This window comes from Rhinoderma darwinii, chromosome 5, assembly GCF_050947455.1.
Source record: "Rhinoderma darwinii isolate aRhiDar2 chromosome 5, aRhiDar2.hap1, whole genome shotgun sequence".
NCBI lineage: Eukaryota > Metazoa > Chordata > Amphibia > Anura > Rhinodermatidae > Rhinoderma > Rhinoderma darwinii.
Genome location: NC_134691.1, coordinates 86,056,204 through 86,084,039, shown reverse-complemented (window position 1 = coordinate 86,084,039; position 27,836 = coordinate 86,056,204). Strand labels below are relative to the sequence as shown.

General features: G+C 41.7%; 1 long non-coding RNA gene across 1 annotated transcript in view; it reads right to left on the bottom strand.

Moving 5' to 3' along the window:
• Positions 1 to 20,874, bottom strand: part of LOC142652661 (uncharacterized) — a 38,892-nt gene extending 18,018 nt beyond the window's left edge. The window contains exons 1-2 of the long non-coding RNA XR_012847875.1: positions 20,826 to 20,874; positions 7,857 to 8,045 (exon numbers count right to left, since the gene is read on the bottom strand). This is a non-coding gene — a long non-coding RNA (uncharacterized LOC142652661). The remainder of the gene's footprint in view (positions 1 to 7,856; positions 8,046 to 20,825) is intronic.
• Positions 20,875 to 27,836: the final 6,962 nt, after the last annotated feature.

Sequence of the window (27,836 nt, the reverse complement as noted above, 5' to 3'; positions counted from 1 at the left end):
GTCCGTCATACACGGATACTGGCTAGTGACCGGCTCATGCAGCTTTATGTGCACCACCCCATGTGTATAAAAATGGCTGGACTATTGTACTGAACAAACCCTGTTACACTTTGTGTCTCCATTATTTCCTCATAGATTGTAAACTCTTGAGAGCAGGGTCCTCACTCCACAGGTTTGACTTGTAAATTAACTTTGTCACTATGTAATGTCTGATATTGTTTGTTTTCATGTTCCCTCTAAATTGTAAAGTGCTGCGTAATATGTTGGCGCTATATAAATAAAGATTATTTTATATATATATATATATATATATATACATACTGTGTGTGCATCTGTGTGTATATGTGCCTTTGGGTATAGCTATCAGAGTGTGTTATCTGTGGTGTAACATAGGACTGCAGGTTACCTCTACTACAGGGTGGGCCGTTTATATGGATACACCTAAATAAAATGGGAATGGTTGGTGATATTATCTTCCTGTTTGTGGTACATTAGTATATGGGAGGGGGGAAACTTTTGAAGCTGGGTGTTGACCATGGTGGCCATTTTGAAGTCGGCCATTTTGTATCCAACTTTCGTTTTTTCAATGGGAAGAGGGTCATGTGACACATCAAACTTATCGAGAATTTCACAAGAAAAACAATGGTGTGCTTGGTTTTAACGTTACTTTATTCTTTCATGAATATATAAATTTTATTAGAAATAGACACAAGGATTAAAAAGATGAGTCACACAATGAAAAAGAAGGCGTCAACCTATGCAAGACCAAAAAACATGTATAGCGAGCATGATCATACGTAAGTGTAAAATACAGGAGCATGTGTAAATTGGAGTCCAGAAGAGACAACCAAACTGCATAAGTTGTAAAGCAAAATGATTGATATCTGTAACGGTAACAGTCTAATATAAAGTGCTAAACAATGCAGGTAGCACGGCGTGTGGCCATAAACAAAATATAAATAAATACAAGCCTAGGGCCTATGCAGTCCATCAACTGAAGGGCCAAAGTAACAACAGACCTAAAGCATGTGACACAGACACCTGGTGGAAGTAGGAAGTAACATACATACCCAAAGTCATGGTCTCGCACAGGGAGGACGCCAACACGCGACGCGGGAGTTCGGCAAATGTCTTCATCTGGGGGTGGCGATTATCTGTACTGTATATATATATATATATATATATATATATATATATATATATATATATATATATATATATATATATATATTTGCCTCTGTGTGTATTTACATCCACTACATTATCTGTACTTAGAGAGTTATCACTGTGTTATCTGTGGTGTTATATAGGAATGCAGGTAAATTCTACTACATTATCTGTACTGTGTATACATGTGCCTGCTTGGGTATATATGGGTCTGTATGTGGACGTGTCTTTGTGCTTGTATATATGCGCCTTTTATGTATTTGTATATGTTCCTGTGTATGTATAATAGATATTTATGTGTATATATATATATATATATATATATATATATATATATATATATATATATCTGTATGTCTATATATTTACATGTATGTATGTATATATTCCAGAATGTGTGTATATACCGTGAAGGAAATAAGTATTTGATCCCTTGCTGATTTTGTAAGTTTGCCCACTGTCAAAGACATGAACAGTCTAGAATTTTTAGGCTAGGTTAATTTTACCAGTGAGAGATAGATTATATTTTAAAAAAAAACAGAAAATCACATAGTCAAAATTATATATATTTATTTGCATTGTGCACAGAGAAATAAGTATTTGATCCCTTTGGCAAACAAGACTTAATACTTGGTGGCAAAACCCTTGTTGGCAAGCACAGCAGTCAGACGTTTTTTTGTAGTTGATGATGAGGTTTGCACACGTTAGATGGAATTTTGGCCCACTCCTCTTTGCAGATCATCTGTAAATCATTAAGATTTCGAGGCTGTCGCTTGGCAACTCGGATCTTCAGCTCCCTCCATAAGTTTTCGATGGGATTAAGGTCTGGAGACTGGCTAGGCCACTCCATGACCTTAAAGGGGTTGTCCGAGATACCAAAATTTTTTCAAAAACTCTGTCATACATTACCCCTTATACAGACAACCTAAATAAAGCATTATTTTAAAAAAAAATTCTACTTAGCACATTTCTGCTTTGAGTTTAGCACAGCTTGTTTACATGCAGTTCAGCTCTGGTTTGTTGATCTTTCCTTGTTATGAAACTTTTTTCCCGTGCACGCTCATTGCAGGCTGCAATGAGCGTGCACGTACCTTCCAAGAGTTCACGTGAGCTGTCCTTGCTCCTCCCTTCTGACCTCCTTCACTGGACTTGTCTCCTTGCTGACATTCTTGAAGGATGGTGACCGTTCTCCCCCCATTATGTTTTTCACATTTATGTTTTCTTTCTCTTTTCAGGTCTATAAACCTCTTCGTGTCTACCCCAACCCTCGTCCACCCTCTTCTATCTCATGTCTCTCTCCACTAAGGCCATGTTCACACTGAGTTTTTTTGCCGGAGGAATATCTGCCTCAAAATTCCGTCTTGAAGTTTGCGGCAGATTTACCTCTCCCTGCACGTTGATTTTTGCGTCATTTTTCCCGGAGTTTTTTGTGCGCTGTTTGCGGTTTTGTTTGCCGCTTTGTTCGGGCCGTTTTTCGCTTCGTTTATCTTGCCGTTTTTTGCTTGTTTGTTTGCGTCTTTTTTTGCTGTGTTTTCCGTTGCGTTTATCATAGCCTTTTTCGCATCGTTTATCGTTTCTTTTTTTGCATCGTTGTTTGCGGCTATTTTTGCTGCGTTTTTCGTTGCGTCTTTCGTGGCGTTTTCCCAGTTGTTTTTCGCGGCGTTCTTTGCCTCTTTGTTTGCGGCTTTTTTCGCGTCTTTTTCCACGATGTTTTTCGCAACGTTTTCCGTGGCGTTTATCGTAGCCTTTTTTGCGTCGTTTTTTGCGTCTTTTTTTGCGTCATTGTTTGCGGTTTTTTTCTGCGTTTTTCGTTGCGTCTTTCGTGGCGTTTTTCCTGTCGTTTTTCGTGGCGTTCTTTGCCTCTTTTTTCGCGGCTTTATTTGCGATGTTTTTCGCGGCGTTTATCGTAGCCTATTTGGCGTTGTTTTTGCGGCTTTTTTTGCTGCGTTTTTCGCGTCGTTTTCCGTGGTGTTTTTCGCCCACGGCCATTGAGCGCCGCGGGCATAAAACAACGGAAATACGCTTTCTCTGCCTCCCATTGAAGTCAATGGGAGGTCAGAGGCGTAAACGCCCGAAGATGGAGCATGTCGCTTCTTTTTCCCACGAGGCAGTTTTACTGCTCGCGGGAAAAAGACGCCGACGCCTCCCATTGAAATCAATGGTACGCATTTTCGGGCCGTTTTTTACAAGTTTTGCTACGCTGTTTCCGCTTAAAAAAAAACAGGCGGAAACATCCCCGTAATTTCAGCCGTTATGGACGCCCTCGTGTGAACATACCCTAACAATGTAGGCTTAGATACAGGACCCCAGAAGATCTTATCCAGTTCAGGACCGGGCTATTTTGCGCCTTCAGGACCAGACACCGTTTAGCCATTTTTAGCACGTGTTCGTTAAATGGCTATAACTTTTTTATTTGTTGGGCTAACGACGTGATTTTTGCGACGTTTTTTCCGTAGACAATGCAGGTTTCATTTTTTATCGTTTTTATACACACCTTTTTTGCCATTTTAGAATTTTCTTTCATAAAGTTTGAAAATAATAGTAAAAAAAAAAGCTTTTTTACGTTTCAGCTATTTTTTTTGGGTAATAACATAGTTTTACCCTAAAATATACCTTTTAATTGTGATCGTCATTGTCTACCGTAAATTTTTATATATTACATGTCTATATTAGGGTACTAGGGTCAGCGCTAGCGTTACAACAATGATTGGCGGGGGGAACGGTATTTTTTTGAGGTGGGTATTTTATGTGTATTTATTATTAAATTTTTTTTTGCACTTTACTTTACTATTTTTTTTTTTACTATGGTCAGAAAAGACCTTTGGGGAACTTTATATATATTTTTTCTTTCTTTTACACCATGTTTTTCCACTGTAACTGGGGCTGCACAGTTACAGGGGAAATCAGCCCTCTCATAGTGACGATTGTCACTAATAGGGCTGTGCTGGGTCTAGTAAGACCCAGCAGCAGTCTGTCAGTAACGGCACCCGGCGATCATGTGACCAGTCACATGATCACCGGGAGGAATAGAGACAGCGGCGCGGAGCCGCTGTCTCTATTCCTATACACAGCGTTCATTGAGCGCTGTGTAAAAAGACATCGGAGAAGACAGAATCAGCTAAAGCTGCTTCTGTCTTCTCCTCAGGGTCCCCGGCAGTCACTGACAGCCGGAGACCCGACATTCAGCTGCCCGATCGCGCGGGTAGCAAGTTAAAACCCGAGCCGTAGAAAGTCTATGGCTCGGGTTTTAAGGACCCGTCCCTGACCGCTGGCCGTAAAAATACAGCCAGCGGTCGGGAACCAGTTGTTAAACAGTGTACGGTGTCCCGCGGGCCGCAGATAACAGCCTCAAGGGCTGCATGCGACCCGTGTGCTGCATCGTATTGTATAATTCCCTATCAAAGCCTACTATGTGTAGGCTTTGATAGGGGAAGAACTAAAAGTACAGAGGTCACTGTACCTTTCTAGTCCGCGGGTGCCGTCCCTCTTCACTTTTTTCACTGTGAACACGCATAGGCGCGCTCACAGTGAAAAGATGCATAGGCTGGGCGGGCGGGCACGCGCAGAAACGTCACGTCTCCAGTGACGTGTCGTGTCCCATCCGAGGTCTCGCTGGGGCGAGACCATGTTATCGGGATACGACACGACAGTGGAGGAGGAAGAAAACGTGACGTCAGAAGACATGTGATCGGCAGAAAAGAGCTGCCAGAACGGAGAACAGAAGCAAGATTGCACAGGTAAGTATATTATGGAATACTTAATGTGTGCATTGTGTGTTTAAATTTAAAATAAAAATATATCTCGGACAACCCCTTTAATGTGCTTCTTTTTGAGCCACTCCTTTGTTGCCTTGGCTGTATTGTTTCGGGTCATTGTCGTGCTGGAAGACCCAGCCACGAGCCATTTTTAATGTCCTGGTGGAGGGAAGGAGGTTGTCACTCAGGATTTGACGGTACATGGCTCCATCCATTCTCCCATTGATGCGGTGAAGTAGTCCTTTGCCCTTAGCAGAGAAACACTCCCAAAACATAATGTTTCCACCTCCATGCTTGACAGTGGGGACGGTGTTCTTTGGGTCATAGGCAGCATTTCTCTTCCTCCAAACACGGCGAGTTGAGTTAATGCCAAAGAGCTCAATGTTAGTCTCATCTGACCACAGCACCTTCTCCCAATCACTCTTAGAATCATCCAGATGTTCATTTGCAAACTTAAGACGGGCCTGTACATGTGCCTTATTGAGCAGGGGGACCTTGCAGGCACTGCAGGATTTAAATCCATTACGGCGTAATGTGTTACCAATGGTTTTCTTGGTGACTGTGGTCCCAGCTGCCTTAAGATCATTAACAAGTTCCCCCCGTGTAGTTTTCGGCTGAGCTCTCACCTTCCTCAGGATCAAGGATACCCCACGAGGTGAGATTTTGCATTGAGCCCCAGATCGATGTCGATTGACAGTCATTTTGTATGTCTTCCATTTTCTTACTATTGCACCAACAGTTGTCTCCTTCTCACCCAGCATCTTACTTATAGTTTTGTAGCCCATTCCAGCCTTGTGCAGGTCTATGATCTTGTCACTGACATCCTTAGAAAGCTCTTTGGTCTTGCCCATGTTGTAGAGGTTAGAGTCAGACTGATTAATTGAGTCTGTGGACAGGAGTCTTTTATACAGGTGACCATTTAAGACAGCTGTCTTTAACCCCTTCCCGCTCCTGGACGTACTATTAGGTCATGGCAGCTGTATCGTTCGCGCTCCATGACCTAATAGTACGTCTCGGGAGTAACGGCCGTTTCGGCAATCCTCCCGACACATACAGGAGCTGTGACAGCTGCTGTCTTGTTCAGCAGCTGTCACAGCTCCTACAGCGGGGACCGATCGCTGTGTCCCCGCTGATTAACCCCTTAAAAGCCGCGTTCTATAGAGATCGCGGCTTTTTAGGGGTTAAGCTGCCATCGCCGGCCTGCTACGCGATAGCGGCCGGCGATGGTGACTATGGCAACCGGACACCAAACAATGGCGTCCGGCTATGCCATAGACGGAAGCCTAGTGGGTCAGCGTTTGCAGGTAAGTAGCTACATCGACTTACCTGCAAACGCCGATGCTGCTGCAGAATCATCTGTAGCCTCTTGTGCCGATGTGTCCTCGCTCGTCTGACACGATGCAGGACCTGGGGAAGTGACGTCACAGCGTGATCTGCCAGAAGCTGGGCGTTCTGAAGAGAAGTGGATGATACTTCTCGTCAGAACGCCCAGCTAGTAAAAGAAGTAAAAACGCCCCGATGTACGCACATAATACACGCCCAGTTGTACTTTTACTTTTCAACACGCCCAGTTGTACTTTTGCAAGCCTCATTTGCATAAATACAAAAATGGTCATATTTTGGCCAAAAATGCTCGTTTTTTAAAAATAAAAACGTTACTGTAATCTACATTGCAGCGCCTATCTGATGCAATAGCAGATAGGGGTTGCAAAATCTGGTGACAGAGCCTCTTTAAGGCCAAAACTAGGCTGCGTCCTTAAGGGGTTAATGCAGGCACCAAGTTGATTTGGAGCGTGTAACTGGTCTGGAGGAGGCTGAACTCTTAATGGTTGGTAGGGGATCAAATACTTATTTCTCTGTGCACAATGCAAACAAATGTATATAATTTTGACTATGTGATTTTCTGTTTTTTTTTTTTTTTATATAATCTATCTCTCACTGGTAAAATTAACCTAGCCTAAAAATTCTAGACTGTTCATGTCTTTGACAGTAGGCAAACTTACAAAATCAGCAAGGGATCAAATTACTTATTTCCTTCACTGTATATACACACATTCTGGAATATATACATACATACATGTAAATATATAGACATACAGATATATATATATATATATATATATATATATATATATATATATATATATATATACATAAATATCTATTATACATACACAGGAACATATACAAATACATAAAAGGCGCATATATACAAGCACAAAGACACGTCCACATACAGACCCATATATACCCAAGAATTCAAATATATACACAGTACAGATAATGTAGTATAATTTACCTGCATTCCTATATAACACCACAGATAACACTGTGATAACTCTCTGAGTACAGATAATGTAGTGGATGTAAATACACACAGAGGCAAATATATATATATATATATATATATATATATATATATATATATATATATATACACAGTACAGATAATCGCCACCCCCAGATGAAGACATTTGCCAAACCTCCGCGTCGCGTGTTGGCGTCCTCCCTGTGCGAGACCATGACTTTGGGTATGTATGTTACTTCCTACTGCCACCAGGTGTCTGTGTCACATGCTTTAGGTCTGTTGTTACTTTGGCCCTTCAGTTGATGGACTGCATAGGCCCTAGGCTTGTATTTATTTATATTTTGTTTATGGCCACACGCCGTGCTACCTGCATTGTTTAGCACTTTATATTAGACTGTTACCGTTACAGATATCAATCATTTTGCTTTACAACTTATGCAGTTTGGTTGTCTCTTCTGGACTCCAATTTACACATGCTCCTGTATTTTACACTTACGTATGATCATGCTCGCTATACATGTTTTTTGGTCTTGCATAGGTTGACGCCTTCTTTTTTATTGTGTGACTCATCTTTTTAATCCTTGTGTCTATTTCTAATAAAATTTATATATTTTTATATTCATTACCTTTGTGCCAGAGTTGTTCATTTTTCTGTCTGTAGGTTTCTCCAGTTGCTCTTGATCAATGCACCAAGTCATGCTTGGTTATTTATTGTGGTTTTCTCATAGTGGTATAGATGATTGTTGAATTTGTACAATTGTGGAGGGCAGCAATAGAGAATCCCGCACAGGGCACCATCCAACCTAAGGCCGGCCCTGGTTGAGAGAATGCCAAAAGTAAACTTTAATGAATCCAAAATATAAGATAGCTTTAATTTGAATTACCTTTTTTTATGACTGTATAATTAAATTTATATCACATTGAAACTATAATGTTACTATTATTCTAAAATGTTTAAAAAAGGAAAAATAAAGAAAAACATTTCAATGAGTAGGTGTGCACTAAATTTTGACCCATATTCATATATATATATATATATATATATATATATATATATATATATATATATATATATATATATATATATATATAAATATACACACACACAAACATATATATAGATATATACTGTGTGTGTATATATATATATATATATATATATATATATATATATATATATATATATATATATACACATATAAAATCCCCAAAAAATGAAGAGGCAAAACTCCAAGGAAGTTGGTGAAAAAAAGTGGTGTGTTTATTCACCCCAGGCAGGCAACGTTTCGATCCGTCTGTATGGGATATTTGTCAGGGCTTGACAAAGATCCCATAGAGACGGATCGAAACGTTGCCTGCCTGGGGTGAATAAACACACCACTTTTTTTCACCAATTTCCTTGGAGTGCTGCCTCTTCATTTTTGGGGGATTACATTAACAAGGGTTCCTAGTCTCAACCTAGGAGGCCGTCACCCACTGCTGTCGCTGTGCTGCTTTATTCTTTTTCTCATTTTACACTACCGTTCAAAAGTTAGGGTCACTTAGAAATTTCCTTATTTTTGCAAGAAAAGCACAGTTTTTTTTCAATGAAGATAACATTAAATTAATTAGAAATACACTGTTAATGTGCTAAATGACTATTCTAGCTGCAAACGTCTGGTTTTAAATGCAATATCTACATAGGTGTATAGAGGCCCATTTCCAGCATCCAACACTCCAGTGTTCTAATGGTACATTGTGTTTGCTAACTGTGTTAGAAGGCTAATGGATGATTAGAAAACACTTGAATACCCTTGTGCAATTATGTTAGCACCGCTGTAAACAGTTTTGCTGTTTAGAGGAGCTATAAAAATGACCTTCCTTGGAGCTAGTTGAGAATCTGGCGCATTACATTTGTGGGTTCGATTAAACTCTCAAAATGGCTAGAAAAAGAGAGCTTTAATGTGAAACTCGACAATCTATTCTTGTTCTTAGAAATGAAGGCTATTCCATGCGAGAAATTGCCAAGAAACTGAAGATTTCCTACAACGGTGTGTACTACTCCCTTCAGAGGACAGCACAAACAGGCTCTAACCAGAGTAGAAAGAGAAGTGGGAGGCCCCGCTGCACAACTGAACAACAAGACAAGTACATTAGAGTCTCTAGTTTGAGAAATAGACGCCTCACAGGTCCCCAACTGGCAGCTTCATTAAATAGTACCCGCAAAACGCCAGTGTCAACGTCTACAGCAGGTGTAATGACAGGGTAGGGAGACAGACAGGTGGGCCCTAATCTACCCGCCACTCAGTCCCTGCCTACTTGCAACGACCCATCCTAAGCGACGGGGTACAACTGGGCGACGGTCCCTACGCTCAGTAAGTGCAAGACAGACAAACAGACAAGGGTACACATAAGCTAGGGAAACGGGGCAGCTGCCCACGGGGACACCGTGAGCAACAAGAGTAGTGAACGAGCCGAGTCAAACCAGGAGAGAACGAGCGGGAGAGTGGTCAGAAAGCCAAGGTCAATAACAAGCAGAGGATGAGTAGTACAAGCAGCAGCAGCAAGCCAGGAAACAAGCATAGAAGAATCACAGGCAAAGGAGGAACGGGAAAGGCAGGTATAAATAGACAGTGGGCGGGAGCTAGCTCCGTCTGGCCAGGCTGTGATAGGCTCTCCCACTCCTAAGCCTGCCATCCTGAGTGGTGGAAGATGGAGTCAGTCTCACAGACATAGGAACAGGTGCAGACTGATTGCCCACGGGCATCGACACAGAAACTGTGTCTGGCAAATCCTTTACAGCAGGGGTCTCAAACTCTGCAGGGTTAGTGGGCCGCATATAAAAAAAATGGGAAGTTGACGGGCCGCATTACTTTCAAATTTGATACAACACAAAATTATTGTTAATAAATTACTTATTTGAACTACTATAACACTATATTTCTATAATAATAATAATACTAAATTACTATAAAATGAATACTACATTACTATAATAATACCGCTAGGTTTAAAATTTTAGATATTTCTCCACGTGCATATTTCAACAATCCAGTTTTCCAGTTTAAGTGTCGCTAAATGCAGTCCGGCGGCTCAGTTGGCAGCGTTTGGCAGACACACATGTCAAGATTCGGCAACCCCTTTTTAGATAGTGCCACAGTGCCCTCTGTGGATGCTGCCGCAGTGCCCTCTGTGGATGCTGCCGCTGTGCCCTTTGTGGATGCTGCCGCTGTGCCCTCTGTGGATGCTGCCGCAGTGCCCTCTGTGGATGCTGCCGCAGTGCCCTCTGTGGATGCTGCCGCAGTGCCCTCTGTAGATGCTGCCGCAGAGACTTCTGTAGATGCTGCCGCAGAGTCTTCTGTAGATGCTGCCGCAGAGTCCTCTGTAGATGCTGCCGCAGTGCCCTCTGTAGATGCTGCCGCAGTGCCCTCTGTAGATGCTGCTGCAGTGCCCTCTGTAGATACTGCTGCAGTGCCCTCTGTAGATGCTGCCGCAGTGCCCTCTGTAGATGCTGCCACAGTGCCCTCCGTAGATGCTGCCACAGTGCCCTCCGTAGATGCTGCCACTGTGCCCTCCGTAGATGCTGCCACAGTGCCCTCCGTAGATGCTGCCACAGTGCCCTCCATAGATGCTGCCACAGTGCCCTCCGCAGATGCTGCCACAGTGCCCTCTGCAGATGCTGCCACAGTGCCCTCCGCAGATGCTGCCACATTGATGTCAGGGGCTTGCCCAGAGCTGGAGTCCCGGAGCAGAGCCGCTTCTAGTACTCTGCCTGGGATTCCAGCTCTGCTCCTGACATCCCTGTCCATATATGGACAGAGATGTCAGAGGCAACCCCAGAGCTGGAGTCCCGGGCAGAGCGCTAGTAGGCTCTTCCTGGGACTCCAGCTGTGGTCCTGACATCACTGGGACTCCGGCTCTAGGGAATTCCACAGTGTCCCGGAGCAGAGCCTGTACTAGCGCTCTGCTCGGGACTCCTCTCTGGGGAAGACCCTGACACACTGTCCATATATGGACAGCGATGTCAGGGATTTCCACAGAGTCCCGGAGCAGAGCCTCTACTAGCTCTCTGCCCGGGACTTCGCTCTGGGGAAGACCTTGACACACTGTCCATATATGGACAGCGATGTCAGGGAATTCCACAGAGTTCCGGAGCAGAGCCTGTACTAGCACTCTGCTCGGGACTCCACTCTGAGGAAAACCCTGAAACACTGTCCATATATGGACAGCGATGTCAGGGAATTCCACAGAGTCCCGGAGCAGAGCCGATACTAGCGCTCTGCACGGGACTCCGGCTCTGGGGAAGCCCCAGACATCGCTGTTCATATGTGGACAGCGATGTCAGGGAATTCCAGAGTCTAGCGGCTCTGTGTCCCGCGGGCCGCAGATGACAGCCCCAGGGGCCGCATGCGGCCCGCGGGCCGCGTGCTTGAGACCCCTGGTCTACAGTGAAGAGGCGACTCCGGGATGCTGGCCTTCAGGGCAGAGTGGCAAAGCCATATCTGAGACTAGCTAATAAAAGGAAAAGATTAATATGGGCAAAAGCACACAGACATTGGACAGAGGAAGATTGGAAAAAAGTGTTATGGACAGACGAATCGAAGTTTGAGGTGTTTGGATCACACAGAAGAACATTTGTGAGACGCAGAACAACTGAAAAGATGCTGGAAGAGTGCCTGACGTCATCTGTCAAGCATGGTGGTGGTAATGTGATGGTCTGGGGTTGCTTTGGTGCTGGTAAAGTGGGAGATTTGTACAAGGTAAAAGGGATTTTGAATAAGGAAGGCTATCACTCCATTTTGCAACGCCATGCCATAACCTGTGGACAGCGCTTGATTGGAGCCAATTTCATCCTACAACAGGACAATGACCCAAAGCACACCTCCAAATTATGCAAGATCTATTTAGGGAAGAAGCAGGCAGCTGGTATTCTATCTGTAATGGAGTGGCCAGCGCAGTCACCAGATCTCAACCCCATAGAGCAACTCATTTGATAAATATAAGTGTGAGTTTTCATGGAAAACACATAATTGTCTCGGTGGCCCCAAACTTTTGAACGGTAGTGTATATATATATATATATATATATATATATATATATATATATATATATATATATATATATATATATACATATATATATATATATATATCTATATATATACATGTATATATATATATATATATATAAGCTAGTAAAGTAAAAGCAGCACCGTTCTTCCAGTGTGGGGTGCAAGTCCCTGTTCAGACACACGACCAGTGTCACAAATCCACAGACAAAACCAATACACAGGTCAGCACTCCAAGGTAAAGTGTAAAATAAGGATCCTTTATTCACCACAAGCGCAACGTTTCAGCCCTGCTCAATGGGGCCTTTCTTGAGAAAGGCCCCATTGAGCAGGGCTGAAACGTTGCGCTTGTGGTGAATAAAGGATCCTTATTTTACACTTTACCTTGGAGTGCTGACCTGTGTATTGGTTTTGTCTATATATATATATATATATATATATATACATATATATATATGTATATATATATATATACACAGTGAAGGAAATAAGTATTTGATCCCTTGCTGATTTTGTAAGTTTGCCCACTGTCAAAGACATGAACAGTCTAGAATTTTTAGGCTAGGTTAATTTCACCAGTGAGAGATAGATTATATAAAAAAAAAAAAGAAAATCACATAGTCAAAATTATATATATATTTTTGCATTGTGCACAGAGAAATAAGTATTTGATCCCTTTGGCAAACAAGACTTAATACTTGGTGGCAAAACCCTTGTTGGCAAGCACAGCAGTCACACATTTTTTGTAGTTGATGATGAGGTTTGCACACATGTTAGATGGAATTTTGGCCCACTCCTCTTTGCAGATCATCTGTAAATCATTACGATTTCGAGGCTGTCGCTTGGCAACTCGGATCTTCAGCTCCCTCCATAAGTTTTCGATGGGATTAAGGTCTGGAGACTGGATAGGCCACTCCATGACCTTAATGTGCTTCTTTTTGAGCCACTCCTTTGTTGCCTTGGCTGTATGTTTCGGGTCATTGTCGTGCTGGAAGACCCAGCCACGAGCCATTTTTAATGTCTTGGTGGAGGGAAGGAGGTTGTCACTCAGGATTTGACGGTACATGGCTCCATCCATTCTCCCATTGATGCAGTGAAGTAGTCCTGTGCCCTTAGCAGAGCAACACCCCCAAAACAAAATGTTTCCACTTCCATGCTTGACAGTGGGGGCGGTGTTCTTTGGGTCATAGGCAGCATTTCTTTTCCTCCAAACACGGCGAGTTGAGTTAATGCCAAAGAGCTCAATTTTAGTCTCATCTGACCACAGCACCATCTCCCAATCACTCTCAGAATCATCCAGATGTTCATTTGCAAACTTTAGACGGGCCTGTACATGTGCCTTCTTGAGCAGGGGGACCTTGCGGACACTGCAGGATTTTAATCCATTACGGCGTAATGTGTTACCAATGGTTTTCTTGGTGACTGTGGTCCCAGCTGCCTTGACATCATTAACAAGTTCCCCCCGTGTAGTTTTCGGCTGAGCTCTCACCTTCCTCAGGATCAAGGAAACCCCACGAGGTGAGATTTTGCATGGAGCCCCAGATCGATGTCGATTGACAGTCATTTTGTATGTCTTCCATTTTCTTACTATTGCACCAACAGTTGTCTCCTTCTCACCCAGCGTCTTACTTATGGTTTTGTAGCCCAATCCAGCCTTGTGCAGGTCTATGATCTTGTCCCTGACATCCTTAGAAAGCTCTTTGGTCTTGCCCATGTTGTAGAGGTTAGAGTCAGACTGATTAATTGAGTCTGTGGACAGGAGTCTTTTATACAGGTGACCATTTAAGACAGCTGTCTTTAATGCAGGCACCAAGTTGATTTGGAGCGTGTAACTGGTCTGGAGGAGGCTGAACTCTTAATGGTTGGTAGGGGATCAAATACTTATTTCTCTGTGCACAATGCAAATAAATATATATAATTTTGACTATGTGATTTTCTTTTTTTTTTTTTATATATAATCTATCTCTCACTGGTAAAATTAACCTAGCCTAAAAATTCTAGACTGTTCATGTCTTTGAAAGTGGGCAAACTTACAAAATCAGCAAGGGATCAATACTTATTTCCTTCACTGTATATATATATATATATATATATATATATATATATATATATATATATATATATATATATATATATATATATATATATATATATATATATATATATATATGTATATATACACACAGTTAGGCCCAGAATTATTTGGACAGTGACACAATCTTCATGATTTAGGCTCTGCTTGCCACCACATTGGATTTGAAATTAAACAACTGAGATGCAATTGAAGTGTAGACTTTCAGGTTTAATTCAACGGGTTGAACAAAAATATCCTATGAAACATTTAGGGATTGCAACCATTTTTCTACACAACCTCCTCATTTCAGGGGCTCAAAAGTAATTGTACAAATTAACATTACCATAAATAAAATGTTTTTTTTAAATAGTTTGTAGAGAATCCTTTGCAAGGCAATGACTGCCTGAAGTCTGAAACCCATGGACATCACCAAACGCCGGCTTTACTTCTTTGTGATGCTTTGCCAGGCCTTTATTGCAGCTGTCTTCAGTTGTTGCTTGTTTGTGGCTCTTTCTGCCTTAAGTTTTGTCTTATGTAGATCAAATCTGTGGCACTCTGCAGGTTGTCTGGGTGCTGTAGGTAGGGTTCCCACCCCGTAGATACTTGCAATGAAAAACTCAAGCACTCCTTCGGTACAAATATGCAAAATAGGTTTATTTTAAAAAAGGCAATATAAGAGAAAAGGTGTATCGTTTCGGCCACAAATCGCCCTTTATCAAACTCTATTGCCACTGGTCAATAGAAAAAAACTTATAGGAAATGACGCTGTGAAGATGGGTAGCTTTTACCATGGGTAAGCTTTAAGTATTGTCTTAAGCAACTGAAATGCATGCTCGATCGGATTGAGATCTCGTGATTGACTTGGCCATTGCAGAATATTCCACTTCTTTGTCTTAAAAACCTCATGGGTTGCTTTCGCAGTGTGTTTTGGGTCATTGACCATCTGTACTGTGAAGCGACGTCCAATCAACCTTGCTGCATTTGGTTGAATCTGAGCAGAAAGTAAATCCCTGAACACTTCAGAATTCATCCGGCTGCTTCTGTCTTCAGTCACATCATCAATAAACACTAGTGACCCAGTGCCTTGGACAGCCATGCATGTCCATGCCATCACACTGCCTCCATCATGTTTTACAGAGGATGTGGTGTGCTTTGGATCATGAGCCGCCTTTTCCATACTTTCTTCCTCCCATCATTCTGGTACAGGTTGATCTTAGATTACTCTGTCCAAAGAATGCTGTTCCAGAATTGGGCTGGCTTCTTTAGATGTTGTTTGGCAACGTCTAATCTGGCCTTTCTATATTTAGGGCTGATTAATGGTTTGTACCCTGTGGTGAACCCTCTGTATTTGCTCTCATGAAGTCTTCTTATTATGGTAGACGTAGATACTGTTACATCTACTTCCAGGAGAATGTTCTTCACTTGGGTAGATGATGTGAAGGGGTTTTTCTTTACCATGGAAAGGATTCTGCTCTCATCCACCACTGTTGTCTTTCGTGGATGTCCAGGCCTTTTGGAGTTCACGAGATCACCAATGCGCTTTTTTTTTTCAAGAATGTACCAAACTGTTGATTTGGCACTCCTAACATTGGTGCTATCTCTCTGATGAATTTTTTTCATTTTTGCAGCCCATTAAAGATAATTGTGCAATTACTTTCGGTCCCTTTAAAAAAGAGGCAGCTACATATTAAAGAGCTAATTCCTAAACCCTTCCTCCCATATTGATTATATAACTGGATATTCAATATGTTTTGGTAAACAGCTAAAATGTCAAAACTTGTGTCACTGTCCAAATAATTCCGGTCCTTGCTGTATTATATATATATATATATATATATATATATATATATATATATATATATATATATATATATATATATATATATATGTATGAAATTCACTCCAGTCGCATCCTTGCAGATCTGTCCACTTGGTGCCCAACTGTCTAGCTATAATGAGCACATTCAAAATCATTGCAGTGCTAAGAACTGAATGTGCAAAGCTGTAATTGCAATAAAAAGTTGGGTCAAGCATGTGATAAAGGTAAAAATACAAACTACAATGGACAGTTCCGTCCCAAGATCTGTGACTTCAGATCTGAAGAAGCAGATTAATGATGAACCCGTCCTTTGGTATATCACAGAAGCGGCAGACAACATTGCCAACATAAAAGACATTTTCACAGAGAATAAAGAAGAGCGTGATGACTTTCAGATTAACATCTATTGATCAGAAGCCAAATGCATTCCAAACACATTCATCGTTTACGCCATCTCTAATGTAAACAACATCTAACACACTCGAGCTGCTCTTGTGTATAGGAGAATGTAGTCCATGTTAGGAGATCAATGGGAAAGGAAGAAGAGGGTCACGTCTCCTGCTACTGTGCTACAGGAATTTCAAGGAATGTTTTTGAGTGAAATTTTCACCGCTTCCATCATGGTGCCATTTTTAGCTACTTGGTATTAGATGGATAATTCTTTCTTTTTATCAGCGTCACTCTAGCACGTGTTTGACTGTGTAACCAGAACCTGAAGCTTCCACCCTCACATACCCCAATCTGGGCAAGACTTTGCCTCCTGGCATTGAAATCAGTTTCCCTCAAGCTCTGATTTCAGAATATCGAATTAGTTCTTGGTGAGGAGTGATTTTTTGACAAGTGCCTTGTTCACCTCCCATCCCCATAACAGTAACATGGTTTGCAACCACGGCAAGTAATCTACTGAGTCCAGAATTGTATTATAATTTTTTTTGACTACTGTTCTGTTCAAAGAGGCTCTGTCACCAGTTTATAAGTGCCCTATCTCCTACCTAATCCTATAGGCGTTGTAATGTAGATAACCACAGTGGTTTTTATTTTGAAAAATGATCATTTTTTTAGCAAGTTATGAACAAATGAAGATTTATGCTAATTAGTTTTTAATGAACAACTGGGCCTATTTTTTTAAAACTTTTTACCAAGTGGGCATTGTAAAGAGAAGTGTATGACGCGGACCAATCAGCGTCATACACTTCTCTTCCTTCCAGCCCAGCTTGTTTCACTGCACAGCGTGATCTCGCGAGATCATGCTGTGACGGGACTTCTTCTCACAAGTCCTTCACCGGAGCGATGGAAGAGTCAACAGACCGCCTCCAGCCGTGCCAGGACGTTTATCCGAATCTGCAGAGGCCGGAGGCGATGTCTTTTAAGTCTTCCATGCCTCCGATGAAGAACCTGTGGGAGGAAGTCCCGTCACAGCCTGATCTCGCGAGATCACTCTGTGCAGTAAAACAATTGGGCATGAATGAAGAGAAGTGTATGATGCTGATTGGTCAGCGTCATACACTTCTTTTTACAATGCTCACTTGGTAAAAAATTTAAAAAAGCCCAGTTGGGAATTAAGAAACAAATTAGCATAAATCTAAAATTGTTCATAACTTGCTAAAAAAATTATCATTTTCAAAATAAAAACCACTGCTGTTATCTACATTACAGCGCCAATCAGATTAAGTAGGAGATAGGGCACTTATAAATTGGTAACAGAGACTCTTTCAAGGCACATAAGAAGAAGAATGCATTTAGCTAGACCTACTCTCTTAGTCTTAACCTTTACTCAAAATGGAGATATGGTTTAAAACACTACCTATAGTGATAATGAAATGACAGATTTTGTTCCCCAAATATAGTGGTTGTCAGTATGAGGCTAACTTTGTATTACAATGATTGATGTGAATATAATGCTTGAATTGTAACTTGATCTTTTAACAATCTTACAAAGAGTGTTTATATGTAGAAATTTGCTGAACATCTAAAATTGCTCTACGCACAGGCAATGACAGGGTCTGTCTAACAACAACATAATGTATAAATAGATTATACAGATTCATTTAAATTATGATTACAACAATTGTTTCCAGTTGAAGCAATGACTACAGGTCATTTAATTGTTGAGATTATTGGTAGAAGTGATCAAAATCAGAGGTGAAAAAGTCAGATTAGCCAAAAGATCGTTGTGTATTAAAGGGAATGTGTCGCTAGAAAAATATTTTTTATTTTTTTTAGTTAAACTGTTAGTATATAAATGATTACACATCATTCCTGGCTAGTGCCAGGAGAAAGGAGGGGGTTGAATGTTCAAACCTCCTACACTTATACAGTGGTAATCACACAGTATAACACGAACATACACACACACAAACATAACTTACCTGCTCCTGCCACCTCTGCTCCCTCCGCTCCTAGTCCTTGCATCTGAAAATATGGACGGAAGCCGCGACCGGAAGTAGTCATCTTACTGTCCGGCCGCGGCTTCCAGTCCACATGAAAATGGCGCCAGATGTCGCTCGGCCGGAGACCTTCCTTTTGGACTGTGTGGGAGCGGCGCATGCGCCGTTCCCATACAGACGGCGTATGCTATAGTGAATGGAACGGCTCCCGTTTGCATTCACTATGGGGATGTATGTGCCGTATTCCATCTCTGTATGTGTCGTTAATCGACACATACAGAGATGAAAAAAAAAATGGCAGCCCCCATAGAGAAGTAAAAGAAAGAAAAAAGAAAAAAGTAAAACACAAAAACACAAATAAATAAAATGTATTTTAATAACATACTAAAAGCAAAAACATATCAAAAATTTTTTTCCCGTGACACCTTCCCTTTAAACTCAACATATATTTTTCCATCAAAGCCCCAAAGTATAAAATCCTCCCATCCAGTTTGTATAAAAACGAACTTAAATAACAATATTTAAATGACTATAGATTTTAGATATATATGCTTTTAAACAGCATATTTGTGGAAAGGTCTTTCAAAACAAAGATATCTTAGATGTTGAATTATGCCCAAAGTGGCAAATATTTCTCTGTAATAATGCTGAATATTGAATTCCCCATTGCAATACTTGTTACATAGTAATGGCTAGTTCATTGGCTTCATGAAGTGTATATGGTTAAATACAGTCTGAAGAATATATTATAGGTTTTGTCAAGAACCATATATGTTTACCTTCTGCCAACACAATAGCTGGCTATATACATCAGATAGTGGACGACAGGTGGTTGAGCATTCATGCATGGCATTGTTCATACAAATCATCTCCCTTAAAACACAACACTTGCTGTTATAGTCCCACACACCATATTTCAGATTTGTCAGACAGCCACATGCATGCATCAGCAAACAACCAATGTTGTCCAATGTGACTAACTGACTTTCATCTTTTGGGAGTTGCAACTTTGTTTGGGCAATATTTCCACCGAACCATTGGCTGAACCAGTTGAAATTGGCCATTTCCACCGAACCATTGGCTGAACCAGTTAAAATTGGCCATTTCCACCGAACCATTGGCTGAAACAGTTGAAATTTGCCATTTCCACCGAACCATTGGCTGAACCAGTTAAAATTGGCCATTTCGTTTTATTTCACTCTAGGTATGACCAACTTAAAAGGCCCACTTTATAAACAGAACATTGTGGAAGAAGTCGCACCACACTTATGAAAATGGTGCTTCTGGCATAATAAATTTGACGTAACTCACACATATCTCTTTTTTTACGTGAACTCATGGAGGCTGTATATGTATTTTACACCAAAAACTGGTGCACATTTTTAGTAAATTTAACACCTCTTAAACACACCCATTTTTCTAGACGTTTTCAAAACTTTTTGAGGTAGGTTTGCGAAATGTATAAAATTCCTAATAAATTTTGCACACACTATTTTTTTTAGCCCGATTTGTGACGGAATTTTTGTCCATTTTTGCTTATCAAACCTTCCCCATTAAGAAGTCTACTTTAAAATGGCACATGGGACTTTAGATTTTAAATAGTGTAAACTCTACTTGTAAATGGCCCCCTTCTTATTTTCTAGGTCCTGTAGAAGTTTGCTTCTTTTGTTTTTTTACATTATATCTGATATGTTGCAGGTTAAACTATACTATAAAAAAATTAAAAAAATAAGAATTTCAGTCTTTCTTGATAAATATTGCCATCTAGATCTTTTTTACTATTTCGGAAACAGGTGACATCTGGAGATGGGCCATTATTAGCTAAGTCAAATCCATGTCAGATGTAACATAATGGATCACATTCAGTATTTAGAGCTATTTCCTCTGAACTGTGCCGGGTCAATTTGAATTGCCACATACAATCTAATTTTTATTGTGAGTGCCTACTATCTGAGACACGCTGTAAAAGAATACGGAAATTGCACAAATCAACTCTTATTTTGATAAAGTCAGAAGTGAGCATTGAGTTTGAAGCGCAAATGTTGAAGTTTGTTTGGTTTTAAAACTGTAGGAGCTTTTTTTTTTGTTTTGTTTTTTTGGATGGAGATTGAGCACACGGGACCTGACCGCTGTTACGACTCTGCCCCCATAGTACTTCCTTCCTGACCTCTTGCAGCTTCCTGCTCATAGTCTTATCACTACAGAAAATGTGACACTGTACTGGCTGAAAAATGCCAAATACATTAAATTCCCTTACATGGAAATTACCTTTCTTACTGGCGGATAATCCGGGACTCCCTAACAAGTCTTCATTCTGAAATACAAATAATACACAGGAAAGTGATCAAATATACGATAAATATAATGTGCAGCTTGCACACTTTGAAGCAATTAGACTATTTTATGTTAAATATGTCAAGAACTTTGTGGTTTATATTAAAAACAGGAAAAAACAAATCTTAGAGGTTGTCTGGCTTTGACTCTATTTCAGATTGCAGTTATTTTTATATTACCGATATACTTATTTTCTTAGTACTTGCTGGATCAGCCCCATCAGCTTTCTGTAGTTTTGTTGCGTTTATTTGGAGGCCAAGTGGCTGCCATCCCCATTAGTTCAACACACTCTAAAAGGGCAGTTGTCATAATGGAGAACTATATTAAGCAGTACCAGATTTACATCTCTTAAGCATGTAGGCATGCAACACAGTTGCAACTTTCATGCAAATTGATCAATTTAAATAGGTTAACAAAAAAAATATAATTAATTTTTTATGGATTAGTGAAAATTTGAGTCAATAAACAAGCCCATGTCGCATTCAGGAGTCTGCATTATATCTCTGAGGTCATGCTGCAGCTGGATATTGCTATTGCTAACCCATGTTGCTACACTATTCTATAATCATAATAAGAACACAGCTGTAACTATCATCATACGTGATAAAAAAAATTGGGGGTAATTGATTAAATATTTAACAGTAATTTTAAAATCAGAATTTGCAGATTTGTTAAGTTTTTTTCCATGCAGATTTTCAGAAAAATCCACTAGGTTTTAATGTATCCTAAGGTCACGTTCAAATGTTGCATCCACGCAGTTTAAAGTGCAAAAAAAGATGAAATAAGACATGCTGCAGTTTTTCAAATCCGCACCACGTTTAATCTGTTGCAGAAATGTTGCGGATTTGACCCTTTGCATTGCATTTGGTAAAATCCCCAGGAAATCCACGGCAAAATCCACACTTACACATGCAGATTTTGCTACGGATTTGCCTTGGATCTCCGCAATGTCAGGATATACCCTAAGGCTGGATTTACACGAGCATGTGCGTTTTGTGCTCGCAAAAAAACGCTGCGTTTTGAGCGCGCAAAAGGTACTTAACAGCTCCATGTGTCATTCCCGTATGATGCGTGGCTGCGTGACTTTTGCGCAGCCGCCATCATTATGACACTTTGTATGTTTGTAAACTGAAAAGCACGTGGTGCTTTTCTGTTTTCAATCATAGTTTTGACTGCAGTTGCGCGAATCACGCGCGTCACACGGAAGTGCTTACGTGTGCTGCACGTGATTTTCATGCACCCATTGACTTCAATGGGTGCGTGATGCGCGAACAACACACATATATAGGACATGTCGTGCGTTTCACGCAGCGGACATACGCTGCGTGAAAATCACGGACTATCTGAACGGCTTCATAGACTAACATAGGCCCGTGCGAGGCGCGTGAAAATCACGCGCGTTGCACGGACGTATTACACGTTCTTGTAAATAAGCCTTAAGTGTTGCAAAAAAAATTAGGCAAGCCATAAGCAATATTTGGATGTCTTTATAGCAATATTCTATGTTCAATACCTCAATGAATAATATAGTATTTACTCCAAATTTAAGGACTTCCTTGCCCCACTTACTATACGTCATATACAATTTGCACCATTTTCACAGAAGGACAACAATTTTGATACCTTTGCCATTATTCTACATTGTAAAATGTGAACTGTAATTTACAGAGTACCTCAAAGCTGGTGAATTGATTCTACCATCTCCAGTTTCTACATACACTTTATATTGATTGCTACATTTGCATGAATGGATCTCACTATGTTGATATACTGCAGAAATTACCTGGATTGTTGGCTAAAGTGGTTTGGATCTGGCATCTTTAGCATATGACTAAGGGCCCTTTTACAACAGTCAATTATCGGGCAAACGAGTGTTCACAAGGCAACGACCAGCTCGTTCATTGCCTGATTGTATTGCTTACGCAGCCTAAAATATTATCGTTGTCGGCAGCGCGTCTTCCTCCGTAAACAGGGAGATGCGCTGCTGACATGATAGAAATGTATGGGGACGGGCAGTCGGAGTAACGAGCGCTCATCCCCATACATTACTGATAATAGCTCCTCGTGAAAGGAGCAAACGAGCGGCGATCAACGAGCTGTCTCATTGATCGTTGCTCGTTTACATGGCTCTAATCGGGCCGTGTAATAAGACCTTAAATGTGTAAAGTGTATGTACAAAATCATTGGTGCATGGTTTTCTGTAGACAGAAGTCTTACGTAGTTCATATAAAAAACAAAGGAATAACAGCACATGTTTTTGTTCCCGGAATCTATATGATCTCAACTATGCAGAGTCAAAGGACAACTGAAGTGCGGCACCAGCACAAGAATGTTAAAACTATAAATAAGGAAAGAACAATCCAAACACTATGACAGCTTGATAGGACATGGAGACAACTAATAAATAGCTCAATTGCTGCAGAAATACATACTGTACCTGTGAGTAGAGGATCCAATAAAGATCTACATCATGTAGGACTCTATGTTTTTTTTGGACTTTATTTTGGTCAAACTGAAACTTAGAGAATTAGTGTAGGAAGCAGGGAAAGGAAAATGAATAAAAATCGATTTATAAAGGAAAATGTAAAAGTCACCTATATAAGCCAATCTGTTCTCAGATTTTATTTTTTAATCATCTTTAGAAAACACGGCAGCTGTAATCTTATCGATCCATATGATCAACCTCACCGACTCCCACATTGGGAGAGGGAAAAAGAGCAAATGTCTGAATACTGAGAAGAATACTTCAGATTTTTTGCTGTATGTAACTGCTCCACTTTATCCGTGTATTGGTTTTGACAAATCTCTCCCACTATGAATGGAGCAGAAGGCAGATTGGTTGTATAATTTAGGCTAAAAAAAACATGTCACTTAGGTCCAATTAAGGTAATATAAAATGTAGGAATATTGAATAACACAACTTTTTATTTATATACATCATTTATTCATAAAGCCTGTCTCAGTAGACAACATATCAAGAATATGTCTATAAAAGCCTGAGGCAAACCCTTCTGTTACTTCATGAAAAGGAATCACTGGAATGTTGAGGAACCGGTAACGGATTGTTCAGAACCAGGATCAAGGATGGTAGAAGCTCCAGGGCAAAAAAGTTGATGGTTCTGCTTCCAAGTAACATTGTCATATAATATGTATTAAATTTATGCTTAACATTAGATAATTACCAGGGCTCGCTGAAGTCAACAGTCTGATTGACGATGTACAGTTTAGAAGTAGAGACCCACTGTCAGTGGTGTTGCTAATACCTGGAACCAGTGGTGTTGCTGTTAAGTCTTTAACCCGGTGTTGGTGTCTCTTGGTGCCAGTGATCATCTCATTCCAATGTATCTGTGCACTCCATCTCTACCAGTGCCCCAAGGTGCCCTAGTTATCTTCAGAGTCTACCAACTCCTCTGTGCAGTACTCAATTTTGTTGGATTATACATGCTTGATCTTTTGTTAAGTCAGGAGATAAGCGCTACCAGAGATATCTGGCCACACATTGCCTAAAACCGGCCCTGGGCAAAATTACAAGAGGGGCCCCAAATTTTAAAATAATGTACCAACAACACAGTTACATCCGTCAATTGGTAAATATAAATTTGGTATCGCTGTAGCCATATTGATCCACAGAATAAAGATAACGTCATTTTTACCGCACGTGCACGCCGTAAAAACAAATCCCCCCAAAAATGGAGGAATCACTGGGTTTTTTTCACATTCCACCCCACAAAGAAATTGTTTCCTGTTTCCCAGTAAATTCTATGGTACAATAAATGGTGCCATGAAAATCTACAACTCGTTCCGCAAAAAAAGCGCCCTCATACGGCTACATCGATGGAAAAATAAAAAAATATATAGCTTTTGGAAGGTGGAGAGGAAAAACAAAAGTGAAAACCAAAAAATGGCTGCGGGATTAATCAGGTCCCCTATTCACACTCACTGGCAATGTTCCCTCTAAGTCTTGGCAGCTCCTGAGCGGAGCAGTTAGAGAGCACAGGAAGTCTCCATCAATGGTGGGCGATCTGATGACCAAAAGTAATGCCCACAGTAAACGCTAATGTAGCGACTAAATAAGGGAATAAGAAAACATATTTGAAATTAGTTTTAATTACTTTTTTAAATGCTATATTAAAAGTACACCAGTAAAATAGACAGTTCTAAATACAAATTATAGGCATCAATGAAAGAATCCCTCATTACACCACTGTCCGTGTAGATAGCACCAAATATACCCTCTGTATATAGCGCCACACACCCCCTGTAGATAGCGTCACACATATCCACTGTAGATAGTGCCACACAGACCCACTGTAGATAGCGCCACACACATCCCCCTGTAGATAGTGTCACACACATCCCCCTGTAGATAGCGCAACGAAGACTCCCTGTAGATAGCGCCACAAAGACCCCCTTTAGATAGCATCACACACATCCCCATGTAGATAGAGCCACACACAGCCCCCTGTAAATAGCGTCACACACAGACCCCTGTAGATAGCTCCACACACCCCCCTGTAGATAGCGCCACACAGCCCCCTGTAGACAGCATCACACACATCCCCCTGTACATAGTGCCACACAGACCCCTGTATATAGCATCACACACATCCTTATGTAGATAGCCCCACACACACGCCCTGTAGATAGCGCCACACAGCCCCCTGTAGACAGCATCACACACATCCCCCTATACATAGTGCCACACAGCCCCCTGTAGATAGCATCACACACATCCCTATGTAGATAGCTCCACACACACCCCATGTAGATAGCACCACAAAGCCCCCAGTAGACAGCATCCCACACATCCTCCTGTACATAGCGCCACACAGCCCCCTGTAGATAGTGTCACACACTGCCCCCTGTAGACAGCATTACACACATCCCCATGTAGATATCGCCACACAGCCCCCTGTAGATAGCATCACATCCCCCTGTAGATAGCATCACACACCACCCTATGTAGATAGCGCCACACAGCCCCCTTGTATATACTGCCACACAGCCCCCTTGTATATACTGCCACACAGTCCCCCCTTGTATATACTGCCACAGAGTCCCCCCCTTGTATATACCGCCACACAACCCTCCTTGTATATACTGCCACACAGCCCCCCTCGTATATACTGCCACACAGCCCCCCTTGTATATACTACACCACAGCCCCCCCTTGTATATACTGCCCCACAGCCCCTTGTATATAGTGGCACACAGGCTCCCCGTGTATATATTGCCACACCGTCCTGAGGACACAGATACAAGTGAATGTGGCTGTCACTAGCACCAGGGCCCCCTCTGTTGCTAGCGATGCCACTGCATCTTCCCCCCCGCCCGTGACAGTGCGCAGGCTTTAAAAATTAATGAGCGGGGGGACGGTGGAAGGAGCGCGGCCATGCAGCTGCGCACCTTATAGGGAACACTGCTCACTGGTCTACAGAGCACAACCTCTTCTCTTCTATTACTTTACTCTGGCTGCATAGTATTATTGAAGCAATATATATTCAGACCACAGATAATATATTTCACAATAACAGTGTAATGATGGGGGTAAGGAAACAGACAAATGAGCCCTAATCTACCCGCCACTCAGTCCCTGCCTACTTGCAACGACCCGCCCTAGGCGACGGGGTACAACTGGGCGACGGTCCCTACGCTCAATAAGTGCACGACAGACAAACAGACAAGGGTACACAAGCAAGGGAAAAGGGACAGTTGCCCACGGCAACACCGTGAGCAACAAGAGTGGTGAACGAGCCGAGTCAAACCAGGAGTGTACGAGGTACCAAACGCAGAGCAGGAGAGTAGTGAACAAGCCGAGTCAAACCAGGAGTGTACGAGGTACCAAACGCAGAGCAGGAGAGTAGTCAGTAAGCCAGGGTCAATATGAAGCAGGTACAAGAAGCTGCAGCAGGGCCAGGAAACAAAAAGAGAAGAATCACAAGCAAGGAGGAACAGGAAAGGCAGGTATAAATAAACAGAGGGCGGGAGCTAGCTCCGTCTGGCCAGGCTGTGATAGGCTCTCCCACTCCTAAGCCTGCCATCTTGAGTGGTGTAAGATGGAGTCAGTCTCACAGACATAGAAGCAGGTGCAGACTGATTACCTATGGGCGTGGATACAGAAGCTGTGCCTGGCAGATCCTTAACAGTACCCCCCCTTTTATGAATGGCCACCTCACCCTTTCTAGATGGACCTGGTTTATTGGGGAAACGAAGGTGGAACCTCCTGACCAATACCCCAGCGAGAACATCCCGGGCGGGTACCCAAGTCGTCTCTTCAGGCCCGTATCCTCTCCAATGGACCAGGTACTGGAGGGAGCCTTGGACCATCTTGCTGTCCACAATCTTGGCCACCTCGAATTCTACCCCCTCAGGGGTGAGAACGGGGACAGGAGGTTTCCTCGAGGGAGCCAAGGACGGGGAGCAGCGTTTAAGGAGGGAGGCATGAAACACGTAGTGTACTCGAAAAGATGGGGGCAACTCCAGTCGGAAGGAGACAGGATTGAGTACTTCAATTACCTTGTACGGCCCTATAAACCGCAAGTTCTTAGACTATAGCCACACCAGATCCCCGACCATAAACAAGGGGTTAGCAGAACGTCTTCTATCTGCCTGAGTTTTTTGTATGCTCTGGGACACCTCTAGGTTCTTCTGAACCTGGGCCCAGACTGTGCACAGTTCCCGATGAACGACCTATACCTCGGGATTGTTGTAACTGGTGAACAGGTGAAACGGAGGAGAACCGTGGATTAAACCCAAAATTACAGAAAAAGGGGGAGACCCCTGACGAGTTACTGACCCGGTTATTAAGGGAAAATTCGGCGAGGGGAATGAATGAGACCCAATCATATTGATAGTCAGAGATAAAACACCTTAAATATTGTTCTAGAGACTGATTAGTCCTCTCGGTTTGGTCATTAGTTTCAGGATGGAAGGCAGAGGAGAAGG